General features: G+C 43.7%; 1 protein-coding gene across 1 annotated transcript in view; it reads right to left on the reverse strand.

The window, feature by feature from the left end:
- Positions 1 to 27,671, reverse strand: part of B9D1 (B9 domain containing 1) — a 493,702-nt gene that overhangs the window by 335,397 nt on the left and 130,634 nt on the right. The gene's annotated exons all lie outside the window — the stretch shown is intronic.

The following is a 27,671-nucleotide window of genomic DNA, read 5'->3' on the forward strand; positions in this document are numbered from 1 at the left end:
CCGTCTTCCGTTGAAGGCGCTGCCGCTCCGCAGCTCCAAGGGGGGATTGGCGCCCCGCTCCTGTCTTCCGGCACTGGGACCTGTGCAAAGGCAGCTCCGTGCCCCCAGCTGACTACGGGGCCGCCGCGTCTCACCCCCAACTAAGCAGCGCCGCTCGAGGCCCTCCAAGGGGGAAAGTGCAGTTGGGCGCCGGGGATTAGTGCGTGGCCGTTTCAACTCTCTCTCGGCCGCAACCACCAGGCAGGCCGTGGACTGCGCATCGCCGATTGGAGCACCGTCCATAGAGCACCGGGGCTGCTCCGCTACCAAAAAGCAGACTGTGCAGATATACCGTCACGGTGCAAGGTCCGTGGTGCAATTTGAGGATTCGCTAAAAGCAGCGAAGCGGTTAGGGCCCAGGCCAGGGGTCGGAGCGACGAGCAGGCACGTCCTACTCGGTTGCCATCTTGGCCATGCCCCATTACTTTATTTTTTAAGGAATACATGGCAATGTTCCATATTAAATCAGTGCAAAAAAGAAGTCTTTTTTTGCCTGAGTATTTGGGCTCCTTCTAAGAATGGGCATGACGAATAGGGGTGGGCAAAATGAGTTTAATTTGCTTTTGCCTAATTACAAGAAAATTCAGGAAAATTATGCAAAAATAGGCATAACTACGTAAAATCCTAATTTGTCATTTTGCCCCATAAAAATAGAGCAAGAATTGAAAGAACCACATACAACAGCTACTTATGTTCTGGTTGTTCGCATTCGCACGCTCCCGTCCTATGAATCTGCCACAAATGCAGCGTAATATAGCAACATGTAGAACATTTGGGAATTTCAAGTCCAAAGCAAAATGTTGAATTTCCGAAATGACACCAGCGTAATTTGAATTCCTCCCGGACTACGTCACCCACGCTCTCGTAACTAGCAGACTGGACTACAGTAATGCCCTCTTTGCCGGAATCAACAAAACCCTGCTACTCAAGCTCCAAACCATCCAGAACACCGCAACCAGACTCGTCCTCGGGGTCCTCTGAACCCCTCGGCACGAGCACAAGACCCCGCACCTACGTGACCTCCACTGGCTCCCCATCGAAAAGAGAGTAACCTTCAAGCTATTCAACCACGCCTACAAATCCCTCCACAACATCGGACCCAAATACCTCAACGAAAGAGTCTCCTTCACGTACCCAAAAGGAACCTCCGCTCCGCCGACCTAGGCCTGGAAGTGACCCCACGCATCCGCAGAACCAGACCAGGCGGAAGAGCCTTCTTCTACGTCGCAGCAAAGACCTGGAATGAGCTCCCATTGAACAGAAGATGCTCCCTCACTCTGCACACCTTCAGGAAGAACCTCAAAACCTGTCTTTTCGACTGATCGGGTGCTGCAATTCCCCCCCCCCCCTCCCCTTTAGCGCCTTGAGATCCTCACTGGCTCACTGGTGAGTAGCACGCTTTATAAATCCCTGATTGATTGATTGACTTAATGATAAGAAAATGTATCACAGAGGATGGCTTTTCGAATATTTTTGAAACACCCCAGTGCCTGGTGATGCCACATAAAATAAATGTATGGCTTGCTTTGTTTTACAGTGCATATATTTTTGTGGTAATGTAAAAGGTGCTTCTGCACATCAGTGATATTTACATTATGTAATATGGTGTATCCTCAAGACACCTACCATTCTTCAGCTTGCTTGCGGTATTCACAATTGTATGTGATAAATGTGTGGAAATGCTTGCATTCTAGAGGGCCTGGTGACATTTTACGCAGAAGTGAAGGCAGGGAATACAACATTTGAAGACCCTTCTTTGAAGTAGTTTAAGCCGAGTCACTTGCCGAAAGAAGCCAAGGAAAATAAAATTAAAAAGTACGAGAATTAGGGTGGCTAATCAGGCTGCTAATAATCTTAGTAAATTGCCTATTTTACAATTACTTGAAAGAGGCGATTATACGCCTGAAAAACACAACAATCAATAATCCACGAGAAGAACACAAATCATCTAATTGCCCAAGACCAAGGTACAAACTCAGCCTAGAGTTAATAAATTGGTACCTTGACGTGGTTTAATCAAAAGCTGAGGAGATTTGGAGCTGAAAGCAGAAGAGGCTTCATAGCTCATGAATGAAAACAGAATGGCAGGAGACACGTGGGTGGAACTTCGGGCCATGGAAGAATGCTGTGAGATCCACCCAGGGATGGAAAACAAACAGTGATTGAAAGATAAATAAGAGTTAGACCAGCAGGACAGAAAGGGATTATGGGGGCATTGGACTCCATCAAGAGGAAGCTAGTCCAAATTGATAAAAAGGTGCTGACAGGGAAATGAGATTGAAGATGATGTACTCCGGGGATTAGAGACTTGATTGGTAAAATGCTCTATAGAAATGAGGCTGCTTGTTACTAAGAGGATCCTGGCACCAGGAATATAGCTACAGGTGCTAACTGGCTTTCAACATCAGGCGAAAGAGGCCATTGTACAACCGGAGAATACATTTGAGGTTTTGGAATACACATGAAGGACAGCTAATCTCTGCATGCTGGGTTTTCCCAACCCGACTGCAGATATGTACATATCTGAATTGATGCAGTCCTTATTTAAAGCATGCATGACCCAAACCCTTAAATATCATGGTTCTATTGTGGCGAAGAAGACCTACAAGTAGGACTAGAGGGTACCTGGTCCCGATGTGTTCAGGGGTACCATCATGGTACTTCTCCAGGACCCGGATTGGAAAGAGCTTACACTGAAAAAAGCTTCAAGTATGAACCAAGGCACTGCCTCCTTCCCCAGGTTGTGGAGCTGGAAATACAACAGAAGGGGTACAGCTGATAACCATTAAGATGGAGCTGTTGGGCCTGGGTACCCTTAGTGACACATTAGGTCTCGGTACAATTGAACAGTGTTTGAATTTGCATATTTTAATTGAAAAATACACCAAAGTTAAAGAGGGACGAATGTTTTTAACTTTTGTGGATCTTACTTCTGCATTCGACTCTGTAACACATTGTAAACTTTGGGTAGTTATGAGTAAACTGGGCATGGATAAACAGATTATTAACTTCCTGAGAGATCTTTATGCAGGAGCATCGGCCAGAGTAAGATACGGGAAAAATGGCGAATGCACTAGATCCTTTGCAATCAAAAGGGGTGTACGACAGGGCTGTGTCCTGGCGCCGTTCCTTTTTACACTCTATATCAACAATGTGGAAAAGACATTGATAACTGAGTACAGGGACGTGCCAATGGTAGGGAAAAGATCAATCCCTATTTTGCTATATGCAGATGACGCGGTCCTGATGGCTAGAACACCGCAGGCCATGCAAAGAGTAGTTACATCCTTTTTTGATTTTATGAATCAGCTTGATCTAAGTATAAATTGTTCTAAGACATTCACCATGCACTGTGGGCCGGGTGCACAGAGGAAGAAAAAAGCAATTTATATTGGAACTACCCCAGTAGAGGATATTTTAACATTTCCCTACTTAGGGGTCTTAATTGATAGTTCCGGGCTATGGAACAATACAATTAAGACAAGGAAATTGTTGTACTGTAAATCTATCATGGCTTTAAAAAATGTTAGTCGAAAAATAGGGAGGACACCAATTAAGGAAATGTTGACTGTCTACAAAGCAACTTGTGTAGCCATTGTCACTTATGGGGCAGGCCTATGGGGATATGCAAATGTCAGCACTTTACAAGTGGTTGAAAATAATTTTATGAAATATCTCCTAGGGGTCCCACAGAGTGTTTCGACATATGTTTGCCATGTAGAACTTGGGGAGCCATATTTAGAAGACATAATAAAAACTGCACCAGTTCTACTATGGCACAGAATATGGACCGCAGATGAATCTGGTTTAAATCGAATGATCATGGAAAATGCGATGGGTCTAGAGAAGTGTGGAAAAATTAGATGGCTGAATTATATTAATAATTTTCTCACGCTACTAGGACTGGGGGATTATTACACAGACCCGCCCACTCTTTGTAATATATCTAGGAAATGTTTAAAAGATAGATGTATGACCTATTTGCATGAGACCAGAACTAGAATAGAGTTCAAGAAAACTACGGTGGTAGCTCATGAGCAAATTGTAATCTGCAATTACTTACAGCCATATTTAAAGCTACTAATGAGTGACTATGAAAGGTTTTTACTAACACGTTTTAGATTTAATTTACTATTCAGATCACTCAGCTTTCCAGTTATGAATAATTGGTCAAAAATTCTGAGCAAATGTCCCTGTGATGATCTATCAGTGCAATCTGATATGCATATACTTTTCTTTTGTAAGTTTTATACCAGACCTAGACAAATGTTTGTTGTTCCTTTGCTAAACATTATGGAAATTAATCGATGTCGCCCTGCTTTTTTAGCTGTACAGAAATTGGATAACATTTTAACAGTCGTATTTATTTCCTCATTCCTTAAAAATGTTTTTAAATTACGGAAAACAATTGAGATCTGAACTTACTCGGTTTTTCCTATGTATGGTTCCTATAATTGTTATTTTAAAATATGTGTAATTTTGTGTCTGTACTTTTATGGTTATTTTGTTTTAATAACCGAATAAAGATCAACTTGACTTGACTTGACACATTGGGTCCCAACCAAACTGAAGGTGGCTTAAGGGAATAAGTATTATCAAAGGTAGGGATGCACACCTTTTCATACTGTTTATTTCAAGACTTGTCCAATGTTAAATCTAAATGCGTGCAGTCTGGATTGGTTCCATGCCCAACAGGCACCTTCGTAAAATACATTTTCACATTCGGGGTGAATTAACACCCCAGCCAAACGCACAGCTGAACTCGCCTGTTTAGGCCATTATCCTGTTTTCCAATTCATCCATGTATTCCATTGTAATCGAATCTTTAACCACTTTTATCCAACATTTCAATCCAATTTATTCAACGTTTTGTCTCCACACGCGGAATGGATTTGCCAATTTACAAGTTTTCACGTGCTTAAGCTGGGCCATCCGAACCTCTTGCATAAAACACGAAAGAAGCAATTTCGTCTGAGGCAGTGTTGTTTATTTAAAAAATACCCAATGCATTTCGGGCCACTGGTGCCCTTCTTCGGGGGTTACTGAAATAACAAATAAAATGACCAGTATTACCGCTAACATCTGTGACAACATCAGTGCTACTACATTAATGTGTAATCAGATTTGAAGCTCATGTGACTTAACATGCTTTTCAATGATTCAAACGTTACAAATAAACATCTTTAAACTTCTTTAAACTGACAGGATTCTAACACATTCACACACTTTTTTCCACCCACGATGCTCTCTAAACGAAGCATCTATCAAATCCCCAGTCCCTTCTGTGAATGTTCCTGCTTTTAAAACATTTCATATTTCGGTAAAGCGCAATTACGCTATTCAGCCTGCCTTCCCCTCGGATCTTTAATTTACTGTTGCCCCATTCTCACACAACATCCACTACCAGGCACTCCCACTTCTGTCCATTCCCCTTCCTCCCTCTCAATCCCCTCTTCTACTGCGTACTTTTCTTTCTTTCTCCGGAACCTTGAGGAGCTCACCTTCGTCAACCCTAAATTTCACTTCCTGATCATACTCCCCTACTCCTAAACCCGATCGTGACCGTCACTCTTTTTCTTCAACTATGAATACATTCATTCTCCAATCTCTCCACCTACTTATCCATAAAACCTACATCCCCATCTTCTCATGCTCCTCTTCTTACATCATTTCACATACGGCTGAACATTCAACATTACCCTTGTATTAACATAACATTCCATACCTGCCACTGCCGTTACAAGACAACCATCTTCATTTCTCGACTGGCGAATAGTAATGCCCTTCCTGTTCCCACCCCTTATTTAAACCCATTCCCTCCTTCCTCATTGGTCTAATGCATGCTCATTTCCCGCCAGTAAAACTCTATGAAACCCTTTTTTTCCATCGAAAAACTACATTTCCCAAAACCCATTACGGTTGTAGGAACGTGCTTCAAATATCATAATCACATGACTTTCTAAAACTCCAAATAGTCATAATTTATGTAGACGAAAAACAAATGTCATTTATTAATCATGAAGGTCTTCCAGTTCGTATAACTCCAACACCGTCATGGATGAGTAGGTGGAGAGATTGGAGAATGAATGTATTCATAGTTGAAGAAAAAGAGTGACGGTCACGATCGGGTTTAGGAGTAGGGGAGTATGATCAGGAAGTGAAATTTAGGGTTGACGAAGGTGAGCTCCTCAAGGTTCTGGAGAAAGAAAGAAAAGTACGCAGTAGAAGAGGGGATTGAGAGGGAGGAAGGGGAATGGACAGAAGTGGGAGTGCCTGGTAGTGGATGTTGTGTGAGAATGGGGCAACAGTAAATTAAAGATCCGAGGGGAAGGCAGGCTGAATAGCGTAATTGCGCTTTACCGAAATATGAAATGTTTTAAAAGCAGGAACATTCACAGAAGGGACTGGGGATTTGATAGATGCTTCATTTAGAGAGCATCGTGGGTGGAAAAAAGTGTGTGAATGTGTTAGAATCCCGTCAGTTTAAAGAAGTTTAAAGATGTTTATTTGCAACGTTTGAATCATTGAAAAGCATGTTAAGTCACATGAGCTTCAAATCTGATTACACATTAATGTAGTAGCACTGATGTTGTCACAGATGTTAACGGTAATACTGGTCATTTTATTTGTTATTTCAGTAACCCCCGAAGAAGGGCACCAGTGGCCCAAAATGCATTGGGTATTTTTTAAATAAACAACCCTGCCTCAGACGAAATTGCTTCTTTCGTGTTTTATGCAAGAGGTTCGGATGGCCCAGCTTAAGCACGTGAAAACTTGTAAATTGGCAAATTCATTCCGCGAGTGGAGACAAAACGTTGAATACATTGGATTGAAATGTTGGATAAAAGTGGTTAAAGATTTGATTACAATGGAATACATGGATGAATTGGAAAACAAGATAATGGCCTAAACAGGCGAGTTCAGCTGTGCGTTTGGCTGGAGTGTTAATTCACCCCGAATGTGCAAATGTATTAAGGGAATAAGTCCAATCTCTAGTCTACAGTGGAAGCAGCTCTCTAGATTTGAGAGATCATCAAGGGAGAATTCCCTACAGGCTAATCACACATAATATTGACGCATGTAAGCATGCTGGCTTTGGTCATCAGTGCCTCATCATAATAAGGTTGCTGTCACACAGGCTGTTATGTAGATAGAGGAGGAATACTCCTTTGGCTCCCAGTTCGACATGAGCCGTTTAATTTTAGATGTCATCTCGTGAATTGCCTCACCACCCCTTTCCTTTGGCTTTCCAAAATCATTTAAAAATAGAAGTCGGAGACCTGGAGATCATTTATGACTCAGAACTTTCCTTCACATCCTCAAAGCAGCAATGTGGTTAACTGCGATTTCTGCAGATCTATCTACTTTTTACCTCCCCCACTACTCTAAACCATTGGGTGAAGTTATCATATAATATTGTCACAGCACATCTTGACTACTTGTTGGCAATAGTCTTTCTGAAAAGTTCACTGTCAGGCTTCAAAGGCTTCAGAAGCAAGCAGTCAGACCTTTCTTTAAACCTCTTCACGTGTGGCCATATCAAGCGTTACCTCTAGGATCTCAACTGACTTCCAGCACATGCAGGGTTTAAGCTGTCCTTGGTACCATTCATACAGTCTTTAAAGGTAAAGACCCAGGATACTTGCTTAAACTTGCATGATATTAGGTCCCAACCAGGAGCCTCTGTTCTGCATCAAAGTCTGCCATCAACCAACTGTCTTTCAAATGAATAAATACAGAAGACACTTCAGAGTGAAATGTCCTAGAATATCGTACATCCTTTAGCATTACAAGAAATCAGAAGAAGAACAAAATATGGTGCAGCCGACTTCTAAAAATTGAGCTTTTCAGACTTCAATTCAGTTAAACGTCCACACAGCCCCGAGGTCATGACTAAAGAATATTAGATTGGGTACCCATCTCCCCTGACTAGACAGAAATGTCCCCTTTCTCCCCTAATGCTGTGTTCCGTATCACCTTCAGTGTTCAGGAATAACTGAAACTAAATAAATAAACACAACTGCTATGTTGTTATATTATGCTAATTCGACTTATAAGAGTCAAAACTCATCCCTAAAGGTATATTCTTGCACACTGTAGTGTGTTCGCGAGAGAAACCAGAAATGGCTGGTCTTTAAAATTGAAACAGAAAGGATTTTAGGGCCGTCTTGAACAGGAGAAGCTCAGGGAAGAGTCGCAGCCCAAGTGGTATACTATTCCAGTGCCTTGCTGCTAAATAGGAGAATGATCAGCCCTCGTATTCTAGCTCTGCTGATCCAGCATGGCTTGACTAAGGGATGATTAGAGGATCCGAATCGCACTTGGATTATAACCAGCAACCTGCAGATTACAACTAGAACGCTGCAATGCGTACATTAATCCAATGGAGAAGCTTACTTGTGGTATTCTGTAATATGCAGGATGTGTAACCATATTCTCAGGCAGATTCAGATTTTTTTTTCTCCAGAAAAAGTCTCTACTCTCTATCAGACTGCCCTGCCTCATATTCCCCCTGTAGTAAATGGGGATATGGAGGTAGGGGTTGGGGAGGAATTGGGGGAAGTGTGAAGAGAGAGAAGCAAGCATATGTAATGCAATAGCTCTCATATTTACGCGAGTTTGAGCTATTGGCATTGTAAATGACATTGCCTTTTGTTTATGTATTTATTTTAAAAACATAAATAAAAGGCAATGTCATTTACAATGCCAATGGCTTAAACTCTCTCAAATGCGAGACCTATTGCATTGCAAATGCTTGTGTTTACAAGCACCCCATGCTACACATTCACATTAATAGAGGCCACGCCTCTTTCTTTAGATGAGCTGTGTGTAAAGAAAGGTCCGCGGCTGCTATTAAAGTGAAAGTGCAGTATGGGGCGCTTTTACCAAAAAAAGCATTTGTTTGTCAGGTTGACAAACAAATGCTTTTCTCGGTAAAAGCGCCCCATGCCGCGGTTTCACTTTTGTGGAAACATGTAATATTTAACATTAGCATAAGCAACAGCCATTTTGGCTGTGGTGTTCATTTTGTTTCCTTCGTAATTCTTTCGCGCTCTGCTGTTTTCCTTTTCACTCTGCTTGTGCCATCTATTTGAGTTGACCTCCTGACATGGCTAAGCAATGTACGTGCTGGGGGCTTGTAGCTGCCAGTGCACCTGGTCTTAGATGTTATCTGTTGATTGTTTACTGCTGCCATAAGCATTCCTGCTCCCCCTCCCTATTTGCTGACCAAGTGATTATCCATCTGCCTTTGTTTGCTGATAGCTATTTCTAAACTTGTTCCTTCCATTTCTGTCCACATGCTTACATTGCAGAAAAAGAGTATATAAGGACGATGGTCTGTGAGTTCAAGTGTACTATCTCCTGCAACACTTAAGAGTGTTGTGTGAACGTGGTCCCACTTATGAGTGATTAATAAACTTATTATTTTATTTCAACTCCAGTGCCGATCTCTTTTTGTTAGTCTTTGGAACCCGTGGAAGAGAGGGTGACCCTGCACCAGTGTGCTTACTTTGGGTACATTTCCACAATTGGCGCCCGACACGTGGGGCCCCATTGGAGACGCGGCCGTCCGAAGGAGTGGTCTTGACAGAGGATCGAAATATTACTGAGGATGCGCACTGCATGAGGAGACCCTTGTCTTTGCAGGCCGATGTAACTTTTCCGGTTTTCCTGATTTGACCCTCCAGGTGGTGGCCGGTCTTGACTGGGGCTTTCTTTGGTGTACTTTTTGCAGTGACCATTAGGTCGACCAGAGATAGGTAGGTGGGAGTTGGAGACTTCTGTTCGCTGAAGCGGCACTCTTGATTTGCTTGGTTTGTTTTTTTGGTTTATTTTTCAGTATTAATTCTTTGCAATTGACTGAAGGCAGGTAATATGGAGATTGTTGTCCTTTTTTGGAATATTTATTTGGAGTAGTAATATTTTACATATACTTGGAAAAACATGCCTGTTCTCAGCACACTCCGTAAGTGGAGTTGCTGCTCTTTGGGTACCAAGAATACTTTAGCACAAAGTCAGCCGGCTCCTCCAGAAGGGACGCCAAATAGAAGAGATGTATATTAAATATGGTATTTGTCTCATAATGTACGGTTAATTGTGGAACAAATACAAAAAGAAAGAGTCCGATTTACAATGGCCAGTGAATGGGTCGATTCTAAAAAGGTTCAATATGTAGATCAGTGTTTATTTAAAAGAAAGAGTAGACAGGATATGTTTGATTGTGTACGTATGTGGGATAAAAGAAGTGCGAGAGAGAGCAAAGAGAGCAGAAGCTATAGCAGAAAAAGAGCAGCTGGAAACGATGTATCAAAAAGCGTTGGAATTAGAAGACAAAGAAATGAAGGAAAAAAATAGAAAAGGAAGATAAGAGAACGTCGATTAGTGATAAATGGCCAGTATCCTATTAGGCGCCCTATCTATCCACTACTTAATACGCCTCAGGATGATTGCATCCTATTAGAACGACCCCCAAGCCCGTATACATTTCCCACTCCAAGTGCCCCTGAGGATGAGGATTCTGACAACGAGCACTCTTCTTCAGAGCATAAAGATAAAGACAGGCAATCTGGGCAACAGACTCGCTTTACTTTGACTACAGCAGAAAAAGATGCATAAACAAGCATTTGCAATGCAATAGGTCTCGCATTTACGCAAGTTTAAGCCATTGGCATTGTAAACAGCAATGCATTTTATTCATGTTTTAAAAATCAAAACATAAATAAAAGGCATTGTCATTTACAATGGCAATAGCTCAAACTACCGTAAATGTGAGACCTATTGCATTGCAAATGCTTGTTGTGCCATTGTTTCCATACTCCTAGTCCTGTATAGTTATCTCCCTTTTTGCTGCTTTCTTTCTGCTGCGGATCCTATTTATGGCCCTCGGTCTCAATCCCTACTACTATGGGGTCATGACTGTGTTCTAGGAGAGGGGAAGCCAGCAAATTGACATGGAGAGCCGGCCAAGTGTTGGCCTTGGCTCTGAGAGCTCGTGCGCGAGCTGAGTCATACAAACATTTGGCATGTAAATCGTACAACACAAATCATGTCATAATATGAATGGTGCCTTCAAAATTCAAAAAGGGGTATTTATTTAACAAGTAGAAGCATTTAATTTTAGTACATCAGATTAAATCTCTGCATTAGAGTTTTTAAAGATGAACTGGTAAACATTACTACCCTACTGACGATGCTCAGGTGAACTAGGAGGCAAGTCATTTGTCACGTGTACCCAACATGTGGGCTAGGTTATTATTAAAGATGGAGAAACATTTTAGTTTATTAAATCAAACACAAGTGGTTTTTGTAAAGCACGCATCCTGGACTCACATACTTGGAGATGCTATTATAGGTGATAATTAACACAAGCATTGGCATAGCCAATAGGTCTCGCTTTTGGGACCTTATAAGTATTTAGTTATGCAACTGTTGCATGACTAAACACTTATAAGGTCCAAAAAGCGAGACCTATTGGCTATGCCAATGCTTGTTATATATATGTCGATGGCGTTTCGACCCTTCCGAGGATGCAGGGTCTCTTCAGGACCTAATAATATAGGGACATCTGGAATTTAAAGAAAGAGTGACGTAAGCTACAATCTATGGAGGTGTCGATAGAATAAAGGTAAAAAATATATATATGGGCTAAGGGGTACCTGAAATGATAACAATCAGTACGCGCAGCCATGTGTAGGAAGTGAAATACACCGGTCAAGTGAGAAGAAAGTGGAAGTATACTCACACTGGACCCAGCCGGGTACTACACGAGTGAGAGAAAACAAGAAATAGTGGTTAAGGATGAAAAGTAGGGACGATGGTTCTAGTAAATGGCAATGGTATTGTAGGATGCTTACCTCAGTGCGAAGGGTGAGGAAGAGGCTGGCGGTTAAGGATGGGGCAGGGCGGATGCCAATGCCTGTAGTTCAAGACTTCTTGGGGAGTATAGTCTGAAAAGGAGGTGTGGTGTACGGTTGTCATTCACACATTACATAATTAATTGTGGTAATAGGAAGGTATGTCTAAGCATAGGGCATTGTTCTTACCTGTGTTTGGCCTCCGGTCAGTGTGGACCAAACCTGAAGCTGAAGTGATGATGGGGGTGCGGGAACAGGATGAGTCCCGTCCGTGGATTTCTGAAAAAATTATGCTACGTGTAACTATCAGGCAATATGGGGAGATACAACCGGTGGTGTTGCGGTAAGAATAGCGAAGGTAATGCTTGCTAGATAACACGGGATCGCAACACGTAGTGAAAACGCATTGTGTTGCTTAATTACCGTGATGTCTCTCGTATTGATCGCATGTAATTGGGAAGCCCTCGTGTGGGCAGACAATACATTAGGGCGTGGGAAGGCGCAAATTATTAAAAAGAAACAGGGTTGTTCCGGTTAAAAATTGCAGCCTGGGATAGGCAAAGCGGGTTCCAATAAGCTGGACCCGCATGCACTAGTAAGTGACAAGTATCGATTCACGTTAAGGAAAATAAAGAGTGAACCGCGTGTTTCTCACCTCCAGATTCAATGAGTAAAAGACGTGTGCAGCCGCTACGCGTATCCTCCCAAGCGTCTGTCTTTGTGCGATGACAGCGAGGAAATCATCTAGGTGAGACTAAATACTTTCTCAGCCTGCCAGAACCGGCAGGCATCACTGCTGATTGCCGCTTGTGAGAGTAACCAGAGAACGAAGAAAAAGAGTGGATAGAGCGGTGTCCCATTTCAAAATAGTGGCATGTTTATGTGGCACGCACAATGAATAATCTGTCAAATCATAATTACATTTGTATTGTAGTGTGTATTAATTTCATGAGGAATATTAAATAGTCAAGTCTATTTTTTCTCATAGCCATATCGGTCATAGACCAAAAAGCAAATAGAACGGCAAATACAGAAACGCAGACAGTATGTGTTTTAGACAATCGTTACAAAACATGAATAACCATATTAAGACACAATTAACAGTTCTAAGAGGCACTGATTCATGATAGGGGAGGCATATGTACATACAATATCGTATTGGGATAAATGATGTATTTACAGGGGAACAATGAGCATGGATTATGGCACCAAAGAGATTCACTTGTATTTGCATAAACTCTATAGGTTTCAGTCGGAACGTTGGGCATATGCAGGGGGCAAAACTATTTGTAAAGCCAGCAGGATCACTCAACTAATTGTAACCAAGGAGGCTTGGATACAAATGTGCCTTACAATGTGGGAGTGGTCATAGTGATGCAAGAGCCATTGGTGTAAAAGCCTCTTGTGCTGATGTAAGAATACAGGGATCACTGCATATCAAACAAGCATTGGCCGCGCGCGAGCGGCCGGAGACGCAATATGTGGTGGGGGAGGGGGAGAAGCGGGAGTTGTGTGTGCGTCATCGTGATCGCGATCGCTCTGAAAGCGAAAGTGATCGCGATCACGCACGAGTTTTTAAAGTGCTGCTGGCGGCCGGCTGCGCGCGTGCACGATTGCGTGAACGCAAGCATTAGGCCAGCCAGCAGCACTTTGAAAATCCCACTTACAAAATGTCTCTCCGAGCCAGCGCATGCGCTGGGCTCAGCGAGACCTAAAAACCGCTGTTAGAGAGGAAGCTAGTCGGAGTACCACCGCATCAATCCTCATAGCTATGGTTCAACAGTGGAAAGATTTAGAGCAATTTTATTTTGTAGAAAAATTCACTTGGGAGGTAATATATGGTTGGCGGCATATTTCTAATGAAACAGAGCCAGATGATATAAGTACTGATTATAAACAATTAGTAGATGGGACTTTCCTTTTTTCGAACCTACCATATATGATTAGATGAATAATTAAATTACGAGATGAAACATTGCATTTACAAAAGGAGCAAGAATTAGCTAGAAAGGGTAAAGTTGTAGAAACTGAAAAATCTCAGACAAAGAAAGTAGATGCTTTGGTGGATGCGAACAAACCCAGTAGTAGTGAAATTACTATGAAACCAATGCATGAAGCTGCACCTCTGTATGTTCCTCCGTAAGGTGCGGGAACAAGTGATGATAAAACTTCGGATGATGCAAAGGGATATATTATATATAATTGGGTCTACACTCCTTGGAGCAGAGCAGATGTTATGGCTCTTAAGGCTGCTTTACCTGACCCCCGGAAAAAACCCGCCGCCTTTTATGAGGAGGTGGAAGGAGCCATCAGGTCCTTCACTATGACCATGCCAGATATTTATATGTTCTTTGGGCTTATTCTGCCCCTGATATGTGGAGAACAATACGTAAAATAGATGATAATGTGGCTTATGGTGATACCTGGGAACATTTAGAATAAATAGATGCAGAAAGGGAGCCTGCGCAGAAACCTCAGAAGGAGATATTAGATCTTCCTAAAGCTATTGTGACTAAGTTAAAGACTCTCATACCCCCTAAGAAAATAGATTGGACTACGTTAGCGTCCTGTAAACAGAAAAAGGATGAGTTAGTTTCTGATTTCTTTTCAAGACTTGAAGAGACATTCCATGATTTTAGTGGTCAGTCATTGGCCGATGATATGGGCAAGCATTTGTTTGTTGACAAATTTGTCGCTAATATGTTACAGGAAATAGCTAGTCGCTTAAAGGCTAGTGAGAGTTCTTGGACCACGTCTTCCCCAGTTTCCCTTTTGACCATGGCCCAATATTACGAGCGACAGTAACAGGAAGCAAAAGGCAGGGAGGATAAGAAGGTTAAAGAATTAAAGACAAAAGTTATGTTGGCAAAAGTATATGGTCTACCATTTAGGGGAGGATGAAGAGGTGGACGTGTACTGTATACACCAGGATTGCACCCTCTTCCTAGAGCAAATTTGTCCCCTGATCAGTGTGCTTATTATAAAGAGAACGCATTGGCGTTTTGAGTGCCCCCTTTTGCGAGGTCAGCAGTACCAGCGGGGAAGGGGTAGTATGAGAAGACGCCCAGGGAATTCAGGAAACAGGGGAGGTACAGGAGCTCGTCCTAGGTTTGAGGCAGTTGAACAAGGACTCTAATACTTTTGATAGATGAAATCAATACCAAATGTCTGATTATTCTGCTGATGCACTTACTGATTCTGATTATGCATAGGGATGCCCAAGATGGGGTAAGGGACCTGTTTAGGTGCCAGTAGATCAAATGGGTCCTTATGTTGACGCAAATGTCTTGGGATCTACTGATCGGTTTCTGGTTGACACAGGGGCTACCCGCAGTGCTCTGTCTAAAAGATTGGTTCCTAGGGCTCCCCTGTCCGGCACAATGATAACATCAATAGGATTCGATGGAACACCTACACCTAGCCCACTTTCACAGCCATTTCAATTCGGACTTGAAAATTCATTGCAGCATGTCCCTTTTTGCTTTCCCCTAACACCCCGGACAGCATTGTGGGTATCGATATGCCTAAATATTTTCGTGCTACAATACGTTGTTCTCCGGAAGGTGTGCGTGTTATTTTACATGACAATTATCCAATGGTTGAGAGATCCTGTCTTATCAATGAGGATGCCACTCTGGTGTCCCTACCTTGTACTTTGTGGGCTAGATCAGATACTGATGTGGGTCAAATGGTTATTCCACCTGTGCATATTCAAGTAAGGGAAGGTGTCACACTGCCCCGTTTGCCACAATACAAAATATCCAGAGAAGGTGAAGAAGCACTAGCAAGTATTGTTCAGGATTTGGTTAAAGTGGGGGTAGTGCATAATCTTCTTACTGCCCTAACTTATCCTAAGAAAGTGGTAATTGTTAAGTGTAGTGCACACAAGAAAGTGACTGATAAAATAGGAGCAGGTAATGCCTTTGTGGATCACACAGCCCGTGAGACCGCAATGCAGCGAAGCACCACATCTATGTATGTGGTTAAATCACAAGATGAGTGACTATTTGTCCCAGTTAACTGACAGCTTGTCTTCTATTTATCAGCAGGTGCGGGCGTGAGCCCTACTGTGCTGACAGATCACCGCAGCATCCTGTTCACCAAGAGAGGACGACCAGCGTCACCTGAAGGGCCTGAGGAATTCTTACCGGACCACACGATCCCTGGGGCATCTAGCTATCTGCTTCGATCCAGGAAGAAAGACACTTCATTGCAGAAAGAGACTGTTTGAGCCACTGTCCTGGGTGGTTAAAGACGGACTACAAAGGGGGGTAGTCTTTTAGTGACTACTCGTCTCAACGTTAGTGAAGAAACCAACGCCTGCCCAGGACCTTAGGGCACCATCTGTTTTGTTGTTTGTCGACGAGAAGAACATGTCTAAGGAGAAGAAGTCAAATGCTGCAAAGATCTGAAGTGACTGCACAATGTTTATCACTGGACTGACTTTGACTGCTGTCATCATTGCTACAATAATGTGGGTTGTGGAGGAAGTAACTCCGGCTCGAAATTTACTGCCTACTCCTGTACCCACAGAACATTATTACTTCACTCTTCCCTATTATGAAAAGAAGCACCGAATTTCATATCTCAATAATACTTTCTTCAAATGTTGCGTCAAACACACCAGCTAAGCAATGCTACTAACTGTTGGGTTTGTGGCAAGATTCCTCCTCATCAGAACATAAAAGGAATCCAGTTGTCACCGCTGCCATTCTCTCACAAAGGCTCATGCCCAGCTCGGTTCAAACTTCTATATGCCTCTAAAGTATTTAATCTCTCAGAAACATAGGATGTGGGTGACCTCAACACCAAACTGAACAAAGTCTGTTACCCCAACGAAGATGGGGACCCACAAGCAAAAGGGACTGCTTTAGGAATGGAAGAATACAGTAAAGGAAGTGCAGCAATAAACTATGTGTATCCAAATTCTAGGTTGGCTAAAGGAAATAAACCCCCTGTTATCTCTGTTGCCATGACCACTGGCCACCTTTGTGTACAGAGTACAGGCGATGTGCCAGTGGGCCACAGTAACTATACTACAGTGTTGCAGATGTCTACAAGAGGCCGAATCAGCTTCCTTCCATCACGTCACACTTATTTTGTTTGTGGAACTAAGGCATAATACTTTCTACCTCCAGGCTGGTCTGGTACCTGTTACATAACCTTCCTTCTACCACCTGTGTTTTTAGCTCCCCTAACCTCCCACCAAGATTTGCAATTGTTCGATCACCATGCTGGTAGTAGGGGAAATGTGCAATCGATGTCTCTGTAGTCGACCAGACAGAGGCCACATGGGAACAATATAGATTTTAACCGAGGATTTTTCTTGTTTGTTGGCCCACTACAGAACAGTAAGCTGGTCCGTCGCCTCACCCCTACAATGGAAGCAGTGATCAATCAGACAACTGCAGCCTTAGGGAACTTGAAAGAAGAACAAGTATCTATCTGCGTGGTTGCTTTGCAGAATAGACTTGTTCTAGATGTTATTCTGGCTGATTGAGATGGAGCATGCTGTATCATCGGATGCAGCTGTTGTGTCTTCATATCGGACAATTCACCTTCTGTATATGCGGCCATCTCCAAACTACATAAGATAGCCACCGAAATACATCAAGACCCAGGAACATGGACTTGGACTGGATGGTTCTGGAACTTATTTTCTGTATGGGGTCTGAAAGTATTGTCTGCCTTATTCATAATTATTGCAATTATCTTCTCTTGTTGTTTATGCATACACTGTGGACCAATGCTCTGTTCTCTCGGTATTCTACTTTTGTTTTTTAAATCTGTTTATTGATTTTTGAAACATGTTAGCGGATACCATTTACACAAGTACATTTTCTGCATTGAGGGAATACCACCACACACATACATGCACGAGTACAATTCCAAGCAAAAGTAATATTTTCTCCCAAAGGACGGGAAACCACCTTGCCAATTGCCTCAGCGAGTATCTTACATGGTTCTTGCAATCTATGGCTATATCCATCAATAATCCATGTATTGAGTTGCCATACCTTCCCAACTCCCCGCATGTTACACGGTCACCCATTTCCTACACAATACTTAGAGTGTAAGTGCAGGCCCCAGCACAGATTACATTAATCATCCTTTTGAGACATCTGATTGATCTCATTGGCTGCCAATTAAGAGGCAGTCGCACTTGACCCCACAAATGCAATAGGCCATACACAATAGACGTTGAAGGTACAAGGAAATAGGAGAAAGAGAAAGCTAACTCAAATCCAAAAGACTGTATGTTCTTGCTAACAGTAAAGGAAACGTACCCAAAACATCTAAAATACAACTTCCAGGAGTCTATGTGTTTCGTCTGCAGAGATGAACTAAGTATCGATGCTGTGGGGGAGGGGGGGTTTCCATGTTAGGCCGGCGCTGCAATGCCCTATGCTAAAGCGACCCTTCGGGGGACCCGTAGGGCATTGCAGCACCAGCCCAACTAGGAGCAACACCCGATGATGAAGAATGATATCCCTCGGGATGTGTGAGGGCATCAAGAGACAAGACTTGCGCTTGCCTCTAGTCCGTGGGGTTGAGACCTAGGATTTTTCCCTGTTCCCTCCTCTCTTCTCTCTTTTTATGTGGATAACGATTGTGCCCACATTTGGAACAGTAACCACCCGTTTGGTGTGAGATCATTACTTGGAGCAAGGGTACTGGACCACAACAAGCTCCCAGTCCCCCCACTTTTGTTGATACCTAGGTACAGAGTTGCCTGAAACTCAGACACTCGAAGATTCTAGAAGACATTCACAGTTGGAAAGTAGTATCTACTCCAACTGCGAAAGAGTTACAATTTAGCTTGACAAATAATAAAGAGTACCCCTCTAAGCTAAAATATGGTTATAAGACAGCTGTATAGGAAGTACAAACATAAGCAGAATGAAAGAAAACAGTCTGTATTACCTTTAAATGATTTGAGAAAGTGCTATTTATTCATTAATGGTTAGATCAAAGTGAGGCCCAAGAATTAGGAAATAGTGTGTGTACTGACCAATGGTAAAAATAGAATTTATATTTTGCAATGTATCAGATCAGAAGAAGTACATTAATTGAAGGTGATGCCAACACGATCTATTGGGCATCTTGTAAAAGGGTCAAGGAGATCATTAAAAATAGTAGAACAAATGTTGTCGCAGGCCCCAATGGTCTACCTAAAGGTCTTTTCATACAGACTACTTTGTTGTGGTAGTTATTCATTCATGTATTGTATAACAGTTATTTTATGCCAGAAGGGATTCCAGACTCTTGGTAGGGTTATGTGGTGTACCCTTTAAAAAAAAAAAAAAGAAGTTACAGAATGAGAACCGTTATTGAGGATGAGGGTAAGTTCTATACCATTCTGCTGGTAGAAAATCTACAAATGTGAGCCAATAGACATTACTTAGCATCCTGGTTTCAGACAGACTTTCGAGAGGGATGGACATTAGATAATAGAATAGTTAAGACGATAATAATTATAGCTCACACTTGCCCATGGAAAATCCCATTACATGCCTGTTTGTATACTTTAAAACATAATTTGACTGTATAAATAGAAACTTGCTATAGAGAAAATTACATTGCAGGGGTGTGTGTGCTAACCCAGCCCCTCCCATTCCCTCAGGCTTTTGAATTTTTATGTGGCAGGATTTGATTTTTGCATAAAAGATCTGGCCACCAAGGTTAGGGGGCAATGCAATGGTGTAGGTTTCCAACGTTTAGTTTCTGATCTGAATCTAATGCAGTAATATTGGGACAAAGATTAGGAAAGACAGTCATTTAAGGAAGAGCCTGGTACTGGGCATTCATCATTTAAATATCTGGGTGTCTGGCTCCAAGAAACAAGGGGGCACTGATATCATTAACCAACCTAAAGCTTCAGGATGTCTCTCGTTTGCATTATCTCATTTGGCTAGTAATGTACTTGAGTGGCTCCTCTTTGGGGCCTATTTTTTAAATAATCTGTGACAAATCCGTAAAAGCTGTTACGGTAATGAGGGATTTTCGGTATGTTATCGGCTTGGTTAGATCTGACACAATGACATTTATTCTGTTATTTATTTAGTCTTCCTCAAGCTCCATCTCAATGCCAGTTAAGGCTAAATTTAGGCATATTAAATCAACAATTGGCAGGAAAAGCTGCATTAAATTGGTGCTATTACAGGAACAAAATTGCCACACTAAGGGGCATATGTATGAAAGCAAAATTTAGTCGCAAAGGCTGCGAATCGCAAAAAACAGCGTTTGCGACTAAAATTTCGCTAATTCATATGTATGACACACATTCCTAGTGAAAATTAAGAAATCGCTAAATTAGCGATTTCTAATGCTGCGAAACACAAAAATAGCGAATAAATTTGCAATTACTTAAATTGCGATATTCTCAATTTGCGAAAATCGCAATAAGGATATCACAAATTGAGAGATCGCTAACAAGTGTATGAAAACCTCGCTAATTGCGAATTTACGAAATTCGCTAACTAAGAAATCGCAATTAACACCAATTGCATGCAGGTGGTAAACTGCTGCTAGGTACTTAAACCACCCCACAATGCAACAGAACCAACCACAATGGCAGCACGGTTTGTGATAGCCAGGAGGCTGCGTATTCGGGCTCTTGCACAGAGGAGAATGAGACAGGAACGTATATTCAGGCTGCGCATCACCCTGTTCCAGCACACTGAAGAGGACATCCATGACAAGTACAGGCTGCACCCACAGACCATAATGGACCTGATTGAGGAGCTGAAACCCTACTTGGAACACCCTACACGCAGGACACAAACAATTCCCACACATGTGCAGGTCCTGTGCTCCCTGCACCTCCTGGCGTCAGGGAGTTTTCAACGGGTAATAGCGGAGGTTGGTGGGGTGTCACAGAGTGCACTTTCGCTCTTCTTACATGCCTTTCTAGATGCAATGCGACAGAGGCTCCCACATCACATATACTTCCCAAACACCCAACAGGCATTACAGCAAACAAAACTGGACTTCAACCAGATCGCACGTTTCCCACACGTCATTGGCTGCATCGATGGGACCCATGTGGCCATCACACCCCCATCAGCAACTGAATAGGTCTACAGAAACCGTAAATGCTACCATTCCCTCAAAATACAGATTGTGTGCAATGCAAAGTATATCACCACTGACATTGTGCCCAAATACCCCGGCAGTACACATGACTCTTTCATCTTTAGACACAGTGGAATACACAGACGTCTGAGTGCTGGAGAGTTTGGGGAGGGATACCTGCTAGGTAAATACATGGCACACATCCATACATCCACTACATCACTGGAGGGTGGGGACATTGACTTACCGATTGTGTCTATCCCTGCAGGTGACAGTGCCTATGCAGTGCGGGACTTCATCCTGACCCCGTATCTGGATCCAGCAAATGCAAGTGAGAGGAGATACAACAGGGCACACAGATCTACACGCTGCGTCATTGAGAGTACCTGTGGAATCCTGAAGAGCCGCTTCCGGTGCCTGCATAAAAGTGGAGGCGCACTGCAATACAGCCCTGGGACCTGCTGTAAAATCGTGGCAAGCTGCGCAATGCTACATAACATGGCAATGAGGAAAGGTACCACAATTGCTGTGACCGATACAGACACATCGGATGACGATCGCCCTGCTCCCCCTGCCAGACCTGCGTCAGGAGTCGGGGCAGCTGCTGGACGCCAGAGACGGACAGAGATCACACAAAACTACTTCTAGGTGAGCAATGATGACATGAGACAAAAAAGCTTGATAATGTGTGCAGTGTTTATTCACACTTCACAATCATTAAGCGTGTAGCTGTACCCAGCACATGTTATGCACACAGTGCAGGTAAGGCACAAGTAACTGTGCAATCTGCATAGTTGGGTTACTTCACCATTTTAGGATTAATAGTCACCAGACAGTTCACCTCCTTTGGTGACGCATTGGTGGTGTTTTGTGTCCAGGATGAGTGCCCTCCATGGTGTTCCGGGGTCCTTCTCCCTGTCTGGTACTGCGCCGTCTTTCTCCAGGCAATGTAGGAGTGATGCTGCTCCTACTGGAGGTTTCTTCACTCTCGCCAGAGGCCATGAGAGCGCTGCCACCTGCGTTGGCTGTCTGCAGCAGCTCCACAGCACTGGTGACCTGTGCTAGTCCTCTGGCTATGTCCTGGCAGCAGTGCGCCATTTCCACCTGCATTGTGATGCTTCGGCGTGTCAGAGTGCTGGTGGTGGTGCAGAGGCGGTTCACGGCCTTGGAATATGTGTGAAGGCGTGCATTGGCACGTGGGCCAGCCCTCTCACTGGCGGCTTGGTTGTGCCTCAGAGTGTCACAAAGGTCACGGATGGCACCTGCCATGGCCATGATGCCCTCCCCTATGTTTTTCTGATCTTTGAGGATACGGCATAGCTGCCTATTTATTGACCTGAGTGATTTACTTTGCTGGCGCTGTTCCTGCAGCATGCTGTGTTCCAGCCCAGAAAAAACGGTTTCTTCCGCTTCAGTGGCAGTGCTGCTCCTGGGCCTTGACCTGCGTGTGTCCTGTGGTGGAATCCTTGGCCTTGGTGTGTCCTGAATGGGCATGTGTGACACACCCTGACTCCCCTCTCTCCTGTCACTGTCCTCCCCTGTGGCCGGTATTTCATCCTCAAATGGAGGCAGTGGGGGCACATGTGTGCGCTTCCTGCGCTGGATTGGTATGAGCTCTGTCTCATCACTGGAGTCCTCAAGATGTGCAGGCTCCTCTCCCTCTGCACTGTCTTCACGTGCCCTGGATTGTGCTGTGGATGTAAAGGGGACTACATGAGTTTGTGTCTTTGTCTGCAATTAGCAATCAATAAAGTTCCTACAGTTTGTATTGGCTAACCTCTGACACTGTATCATTCACTTATCCCCAACCCACATGTTGCATTAGATTTCCTTTGTCTCATGGACACACTGTCAGACATAGTACTACAAGTCCCATGATGCATTGCTGGGTGTGCTGTAAGACTTGGACTGGAATGACATTTCGTGAGGATATTTAGCTCATTTGGGGAAGTGTGCATGGGATGGGGATGAGTGCAGATTGTTTTTGCATGCATCCTACCTTGGCTGCTGGATGCAGGGTCGGAGCTGTCAATGTCAGCCACACCACCGACGCTCTCAGGCAGGACAGTGGACTCCACAAGCTACTTGTGGGGTGTTGGCTGTGCTGCTGTGGATGGTCCTCCCCCAGTCTGGTTGGCGTCCTTTAGTCTGGCTGCCACCCTCTCCTTCGACCTCTGGCGCATATCATACCATCGCTTGCGCAATTCTTCGATGGTGCGATTGGTCACTCCCACTGCATTAACCTTATTTTGGATGTCCAGCCAGATTTTGCGTTTCCTTGCCTCTGGGACACGCAGTGCCTTCTTACCAAAAAGGAGCTAATGGCTGCAGACAATCTCCTCAATGAGGACCTCCTGCTCCTTTTCTGAAAACTTGTGTTCCTCTTCCTCTTCTCTGCATCCTTGCCCTCCTGTTGTTTGTTGGACTCCATTGCTGTTTGCTCTCTCCTGGGATGCCTCCTCACACTCTCCAAAGTGGTACAAAAGGGGGTGGTGATGGACGGAGCATCAGAACCAATCAAACACTCACACCCAGTCAACAGATCTGGGTTTAATCCATCACCGTTCTTTAGCCCACTCTGCCACCCCAGTTATTTTTGCATTTGTCACCCCGAGTGGGAAGGGTATGCTCAGACGTGAGTCCCTTGCTCTCCATGCCACTGGAATCAAGCTATCCTGGCTGACGAGGGCTGAAAGCCCGAAACCGGTCCTAGGATGCTTTTTTCCAGTCCAGGGAGGACCTGGCTTGGCAGTTCGGGCTTGACTGTTCCCATGGGGCACAGGGTCAAGACTGATTTGCATATGGCTGGGTTCAAACTGGAATGGCATGGTGAGCAAAAAAACGATGGATTTAGGCCCAGATCTCTGTACTGGGGTGAATGTATGACATTGTTCTGCATTCTGTCCATCAATTGTTATTTTTGCATTTGTCACCCCGAGTGGGAAGGGTATGCTCAGACGTGAGTCCCTTGCTCTCCATGCCACTGGAATCAAGCTAACCTGGCTGACGAGGGCTGAAAGCCCGAAACCGGTCCTAGGATGCTTTTTTCCAGTCCAGGGAGGACCTGGCTTGGCAGTTCGGGCTTGACTGTTCCCATGGGGCACAGGGTCAAGACTGATTTGCATATGGCTGGGTTCAAACTGGAATGGCATGGTGAGCAAAAAAACGATGGATTTAGGCCCAGATCTCTGTACTGGGGTGAATGTATGACATTGTTCTGCATTCTGTCCATCAATTGTTATTTTTGCATTTGTCACCCCGAGTGGGAAGGGTATGCTCAGACGTGAGTCCCTTGCTCTCCATGCCACTGGAATCAAGCTAACCTGGCTGACGAGGGCTGAAAGCCCGAAACCGGTCCTAGGATGCTTTTTTCCAGTCCAGGGAGGACCTGGCTTGGCAGTTCGGGCATGACTGTTCCCATGGGGCACAGGGTCAAGACTGATTTGCATATGGCTGGGTTCAAACTGGAATGGCATGGTGAGCAAAAAAACGATGGATTTAGGCCCAGATCTCTGTACTGGGGTGAATGTATGACATTGTTCTGCATTCTGTCCATCAATTGTTATTTTTGCATTTGTCACCCCGAGTGGGAAGGGTATGCTCAGACGTGAGTCCCTTGCTCTCCATGCCACTGGAATCAAGCTATCCTGGCTGACGAGGGCTGAAAGCCCGAAACCGGTCCTAGGATGCTTTTTTCCAGTCCAGGGAGGACCTGGCTTGGCAGTTCGGGCTTGACTGTTCCCATGGGGCACAGGGTCAAGACTGATTTGCATATGGCTGGGTTCAAACTGGAATGGCATGGTGAGCAAAAAAACGATGGATTTAGGCCCAGATCTCTGTACTGGGGTGAATGTATGACATTGTTCTGCATTCTGTCCATCAATTGTTATTTTTGCATTTGTCACCCCGAGTGGGAAGGGTATGCTCAGACGTGAGTCCCTTGCTCTCCATGCCACTGGAATCAAGCTATCCTGGCTGACGAGGGCTGAAAGCCCGAAACCGGTCCTAGGATGCTTTTTTCCAGTCCAGGGAGGACCTGGCTTGGCAGTTCGGGCTTGACTGTTCCCATGGGGCACAGGGTCAAGACTGATTTGCATATGGCTGGGTTCAAACTGGAATGGCATGGTGAGCAAAAAAACGATGGATTTAGGCCCAGATCTCTGTACTGGGGTGAATGTATGACATTGTTCTGCATTCTGTCCATCAATTGTTATTTTTGCATTTGTCACCCCGAGTGGGAAGGGTATGCTCAGACGTGAGTCCCTTGCTCTCCATGCCACTGGAATCAAGCTATCCTGGCTGACGAGGGCTGAAAGCCCGAAACCGGTCCTAGGATGCTTTTTTCCAGTCCAGGGAGGACCTGGCTTGGCAGTTCGGGCTTGACTGTTCCCATGGGGCACAGGGTCAAGACTGATTTGCATATGGCTGGGTTCAAACTGGAATGGCATGGTGAGCAAAAAAACGATGGATTTAGGCCCAGATCTCTGTACTGGGGTGAATGTATGACATTGTTCTGCATTCTGTCCATCAATTGTTATTTTTGCATTTGTCACCCCGAGTGGGAAGGGTATGCTCAGACGTGAGTCCCTTGCTCTCCATGCCACTGGAATCAAGCTATCCTGGCTGACGAGGGCTGAAAGCCCGAAACCGGTCCTAGGATGCTTTTTTCCAGTCCAGGGAGGACCTGGCTTGGCAGTTCGGGCTTGACTGTTCCCATGGGGCACAGGGTCAAGACTGATTTGCATATGGCTGGGTTCAAACTGGAATGGCATGGTGAGCAAAAAAACGATGGATTTAGGCCCAGATCTCTGTACTGGGGTGAATGTATGACATTGTTCTGCATTCTGTCCATCAATTGTTATTTTTGCATTTGTCACCCCGAGTGGGAAGGGTATGCTCAGACGTGAGTCCCTTGCTCTCCATGCCACTGGAATCAAGCTATCCTGGCTGACGAGGGCTGAAAGCCCGAAACCGGTCCTAGGATGCTTTTTTCCAGTCCAGGGAGGACCTGGCTTGGCAGTTCGGGCTTGACTGTTCCCATGGGGCACAGGGTCAAGACTGATTTGCATATGGCTGGGTTCAAACTGGAATGGCATGGTGAGCAAAAAAACGATGGATTTAGGCCCAGATCTCTGTACTGGGGTGAATGTATGACATTGTTCTGCATTCTGTCCATCAATTGTTATTTTTGCATTCCTCACACTCTCCAAGCAGCCTCTGGGTGTGGCTCAGGTGAGCAGGTGCAGGAAATCACTCCAACTTCCTGTTTGTGATGTCATCAGGCTGCACCTGTATTGCAGATTCTCGTTTTTGCGATTTCTTAATTTGCGAATTTCGCAATTAAGGAATCGCAAATGCTGTTTCTGAGAATATTTTGCGAATATTAAGAAATCGCAAAACATTTGCGATTTATTTTTTACATCCCGATTTGCGAATCTCAATTTGCTAATCGCTAAATATCGCAAATTGGGATTCGCAAAACGGGAGTTTCATACATATGCCCCTAGATACTTTATAAGCCATTTTGCAGGAAGAACTAAAAAGTCATAGAGACATGTTCAACAGTTGGTTCTCTGCATGAATACAGCTCTTCAAGAACTTGAAATGGTGCACTACTGGGTTGTCCTGCTTTTGGGCGTTTTGCAAAAGGAGGTAAGGCAAACATCTTTTTTATATATACTATAGTACTTTTAGCATGAGTAAAGTGTTCACCCTAGTGACATTTTCCTACTGTGAACCAGGCACTCAAACTTATATTTCATATGCTACAAAGAAGACACTTAAAATGTATTTTTACAATTTAGATTACGGTTATTTAATTTTATTGAAATCAGTCAGAGATGGAAAAGCAAGATACGTTTTGATAAATGTATTTTTTGCAATATTAGATATTGTAAATTGATTCACTTTCTTTGTATTTGTCTGTTCATGATAAACGAAACAAGGTATTTTTTAAACTTGGTGCTTAAACTTCTAAAGAGGTAACAGATTTTTTTTTTTAATAGGAGAACAGATGATATTTGCCTACATAAGGTTCAGGAAACTTAATAAGTCTATTATGCTTGCTGTGAAAACAAATAAGAATGTCTGATACAACGTAAGATTGGCTTCAGATATCCTTTGCAGGATGAGATAATGCTCTAGTCAACGTTATGTTGATATTCGAATGCTGTTTGGTATCCTAGCCTTATGCATTCATAATCATCTTTGGGGTTTGCTGTGGTTAACTAAGAAGGTTTGCTGGAACCGCATAAAGGACATATTTCACCTTACAATGTTTGGAAAAAAACGCAAATAAGTGGTCAATTTACAGCACATTTTTCACATAAACGGACTTATGCACCATCGTTCTTCAGTTCAATTTTACATCGTGCTCCTTTCCAATAAGTTCCAAAAATCTGGAATGGTCAAGGTATATAAATTGAAAGTATACAAAATTCACAATCACATGATGCAAATACTAGGACTAAGCAAATCCTACAGCCGCATACAGTAATGTTACTGATTACCAGCACAGAGCTTACTGGATCCCAAAGATAGGTTACAACAATATTACATATTATGGTTCCAAAGGGCAGTAGTGATATTGAAAGCTTGTCCAACACAGAAGATGAATGTCTTTACAGAAGTGAGGAAACAACAGCCTTAGCGTTAGGTGGTACCAAACAACCAAAATCCGCAATAACACTCCCGAACAATGCA

This window comes from Triturus cristatus, chromosome 10 (assembly GCF_964204655.1).
Source record: "Triturus cristatus chromosome 10, aTriCri1.1, whole genome shotgun sequence".
Taxonomy (NCBI): Eukaryota; Metazoa; Chordata; class Amphibia; order Caudata; family Salamandridae; genus Triturus; species Triturus cristatus.